This window comes from Brassica oleracea, chromosome C7 (assembly GCF_000695525.1).
Source record: "Brassica oleracea var. oleracea cultivar TO1000 chromosome C7, BOL, whole genome shotgun sequence".
Taxonomy (NCBI): Eukaryota; Viridiplantae; Streptophyta; class Magnoliopsida; order Brassicales; family Brassicaceae; genus Brassica; species Brassica oleracea.
In genome coordinates, this window is record NC_027754.1 from 7,016,292 (window position 1) to 7,020,905 (window position 4,614).

The window sequence follows — 4,614 nt, forward strand, 5'->3', positions numbered from 1 at the left end:
ATTTGAGATGAGTCGCCAACCGATTTTTGCAAGTAGGGAGTCATTAAAGGTTTCAATATCTCGAAAACCAAGGCCGCCAGCATACTTAGGTTGGGTTAGAGTGTCCCAAGCTACCCAACACATCTTCCTCTTCTCCGGGTTTGCATCCCACCAAAAGCGAGTAAGGATGGACTGGATTTGTTGCACAAGGAGATGGGTATTTTGAAACATGACATGGCATAACAGGGCATAGCGGACAACACGGCCTTGAGAAGAACCTGTTTCCCTGCCCCCGATAGAAACCTAGAGGTCCAGCTGAAGGCCTTTTGGGGAATGCGGTCAACAATAGAGGCAAAGATATCCCTCTTTTTCCTACCAAAGTGTTCGGGAAGACCGAGATATTTTCCTATGCGCACCTCAATGGACAGGGTACGCTTAGCCCGCTGCTTAACCTCCGGAGGGGTTTTCGTCGAGAAGGTAATAGAAGATTTAAGGAGGTTGATCCGCTGACCCGAGAGTTCTTCATATTGTCTCAGAATGGAGCCTAGAGTGGTGACGGTGGTTGGGTTTGATTTGCAAAAGAACATCGTATCGTCCGCGAACAAGAGATGGTTGACCGAAGGGCTGTGGCAAAACACTCGAACCCCCGCAAGATGAGCGAATTGGTTCTTCTCGATCAATTCCACTCTAATCGAAGACACAGATGTCACCTTGTTCAAAATCGAAACTTAGAAACCCTAATTTAACTTCTGTAACTTTGCCCACGCCGGAGAAGCTGCCTGGGAACATTCTCACTTGATCCAAAAACCGATGTTAGCTCTATCCGTGAAAGATATTCGTGAAGCCACTGGATCTCGTCGCATACTCTCCTTCGCCTCTCTCAATCTCCTACATACATTACGGCAAATTGGCTCCTCCGCCTTCCTATGTCGCTCTTCACCACCACCACCTTTGCCTTCTTCTTCTTCTTCTTCTCGTCTTTTCAGTTCCACTGGAAGAGATAAGGTTGAAGTTCGTTTGTTATGAATATAGAAGTTAAAGTTTGAGTCTTGCTTGTTTAAACTCATAATTAGTGTACATATTCTAGTTTATCCCTCTAAGTTTTCTCGAAATTCATAACTCGTAGGTGTTTTGTATGTTTGATTTTAGAGATGGAATTGGATGATGCTCGTTTAGTTAAGAACGTTGTGTTAAAATTGCAAGTGGATGATGCTCGTTTAGTAAAGAACTGAGCTTGTCTTGTGTCTGAATCGCCTAGTGCTCTGTGACTGTATTGAAACTGCAGTTTGATAGCTTGTTGTGAGATCTTATTTGGTCTTTCTCTGATCTGATCTGTCAAGAAGTCTATACTTGCAATTATACTGTCTCTTTGGGGTCATGTACCTCTTATTACTGAGTTTAAGTTTCAATCTTTTCATATCTGTTGCAGATGACTGAGCCCATCTTAAAGGCTGCTAGGTATTGATTCAGTAGGAATGGTGTAGAGCCTGATAATTGAAGAAGCTTCAAGGGTTGCGAGTGCCAGAGTACTGGAATCCTCTGCTCCGGAGCATCTCCACTGCCGGGTCTCGGCGTCTGGTTGAGATTGTCAAGTCTGCGACTGTGGATTCGGATTACTCGTCGAGAAGGAGCAGTAGCTACGAGGAGAGGGAGACGATTGTGCTTCCTGGATGCGACTACAATCACTGGCTGATTGTAGGTGAGCAGATAATTGATACTTACCTCAACACTTTTTCTACCGTTCTTGGAAGGTTTTTTTTTTCCTCTCTTCTCAATACTTCTTAAGACTTAAGAGGCAAAATGCTTAAGCTTTATTGTTTGCTTTGAAGTTGATTTTGTTCTTCCTTGAAGGTTTGAAAGTAGGTTGAAGTTCGTTTGTTATGGATATATAAGTTTAGATTAAACATATAAATTAAAATACAAACATATCAATCATTCAGCATATCTCATGGACTGGGGTCAGGTTGTCTCGTGCTCTAGTCTTACTGTTTCATTACTAGAGAAAACTAAATTTACAGTATCATGGACTGGGGTCCAGGTTCCTTCAAAACATCAAGCATTTAGTCACTGATCTAATTAGCATTCTTCAGTGGTAAATGATGGTTACATGTTGCTGTGTTTGCAGATATTTGTGACGATTTATGGAGAGATGCAGCGATCCAAGCGAAGAAGTGAGCTTGGACTCCTTCCCAGTGTCGCTAGTTACTTCAAAGAACGGGTATGTATATAAGCTTTTACACTATAGCTTTTGAGTTCCATTGGATTGTCTTCTAAGCTTTCTCATTCTTCAGGCTATTGATGTATTGACACCAGACTACGAGCCATCAGATTTGGATATACTATATGCATGGAGGAGCTGATGGAGACTATTGGCAAAGTGCTTTTGCAAGTTTTGAAGTTATGTAGTAGGTTGAGTTAGTGTTAGACTTGGTATGTATATTTTGGATAAGTTATGCTATAAAAATTATGTATTTTTGGATAATTTATGGAATATAAAAGTTTGTATTTTGCAATAAAAAAAAACCCTAAACCCTAAACATATTTTTAAAATCTAAACCTGAAACTTATAACATAATTTTAAAATTAAACTATTGACAAAGTGCTTATGGACACTATTGGCATTTGGCAAAGTGCTTCTGCAAGTTTTGAAGTTATGTAGTAGGTTGAGTTAATGTTAGACTTGGTATGTATATTTTGGATAAGTTATGCTATAAGAAATCATGTATTTTTTGGATAATTTATAGAATATAAAAGTTTGTATTTTGCGATTAAAAAAAAAAAAAAACCCTAAACCCTAAACATATTTTTAACACCTGGACCTGAAACTTATAACATAAATTTTTAAATTAAACTCCAAGTATATTCTAATACTCAAACCATATACTTAATTCTAAGTCTTAACCTTAGACAACATAGCAATTATTAACCCATATTATAAAACCTTAAATCTTAATTTTTAAATAAAAAATAATCTTCAATATTTTCATAATATAACTCGATCTTAAATTCAAAATTTAATTATTTTAAAAATATAATATCAAATGTAAAATCTAAATTTCAACACTAATCTTAAATCTAATACCATAGACCCCAAATTCAAACTCTACATACAAAGTCATTAATCTAATCTCTACAAATTAGCTAAGTACTAGACTAAAACCTATTCCTTATATGTTGGGTATGGGTCTGACCTTCCCAAAAGGCCCGCAAAATAGTTGTCCTGACCCATGACCATATAGGAAAGATTCGGCTCACTGGCTCGCGAGCGGTGATACCACTCAAATTACCTTAATGAGTGATTTATACTCTCTCAAATAAGAGGTCGAGTTGTAGTACTTAGGGATCGAATTCACAGGGAGCTAGGGAACCTAAGGATTCTAATATGATTTGTTAAGCAAAGATGTTTTTTAGAGTTTTAAATGTAAATTCCAGTTTATATTGAACGAGTGTTTGTTCAATAGCAGGTTTGGGGTTTTGGTACTTAAAAAGGAAATAGCTAGACTTAGGGTTTTTATTCAGGAAAGTTGGAATTATAAACCTATAGATGCCTAATGAGTTGCATGCATGATAATGTAAAGCTCAACTACTTGATCTACAAGTCAATCAGCTCTCGCGTGTATTGACTTGTCTATTAACTAGATCTATGATCTCAACTCTCGTTATATTGAACAATAGAAAGTGTCGAATGGGCGTATCGATCGATACACCTTTTGCACCATCGATCGATTATTCAAGTGTGATATCGATCGACGCGCTCTAGTCAAGCTTTATGCGCATGTTGAATGAAGGCTTACTAAGCTCACTAGATCAGCTCTCGCCTTGCTCATAGCAAGAAACATAGTTCTATTAGAATTTTTTCAGGATGAGAATAAAGCTCTCGCTTTTATCAATCAATCCAAGGACATGTTCTAGGTAGCTAATCTAGACACTTGCATTAATGAACAATCCTAAAGATGATTATCACAACTCAGCAATTTATAGTTGGGGCTAATCCCTCCTAACCTATTTAAACCCTAAAATCTAACAATGGAACTACTCAGGCATGGCTAAGCAATTCATAACAGCAGTTAAGTATAAAAACTTCATTAGAATAGTGAATATATATCAATGGAGTTCCAATCACAAATTATAACTTTGGATCTTCTCTCCTATCTATCAAAATCCTAAAAACCTTTGCTGAAAATAATAAAACAATGAAACACAAGAAAAGCACACTTTGCCTCTAACATTGCGGCAAAGCTTATATAATTAGGGTAAAAACTCGTCAGGGGTAATCTTGTAAAATGGTGAAATCTTGGGCTTCAAGTCGGCTGTGACCAAACGGGCTTCTGCGCGCTTTGCTATCGATCGACACCATGACTTGAGTATCGATCGATTCTAGCTCTCCAATATCGACCGATTGTCGATCTCGATGGTCATCTCGGGTGCTTGCTCCAAATATCTCCAAAATGCTCCAAAATCATCACTTATTTCCACAACATTCCTGATCTTATAAATATAATAAATAGACTCTATAATAAAAGAATTATTAGCAAAAACACCTATAAACTATGGATGAAAATGAGCCAAATCCATAGTCTATCAAGTCCCCCATACTTACCCTTTTGCTTGTCCTCAAGCAAAACAAACATGCAG

At 37.7% G+C, this 4,614-nt stretch overlaps 1 long non-coding RNA gene across 1 annotated transcript; it reads left to right on the forward strand.

The window, feature by feature from the left end:
• The first annotated feature begins 551 nt into the window (after positions 1-551).
• Positions 552-2,391, forward strand: LOC106305413. The gene is made up of 4 exons (XR_001262981.1): positions 552-984; positions 1,409-1,678; positions 2,105-2,197; positions 2,271-2,391. It is a non-coding gene; the product is annotated as an uncharacterized LOC106305413 (long non-coding RNA).
• The last annotated feature ends 2,223 nt before the right edge of the window (positions 2,392-4,614 follow it).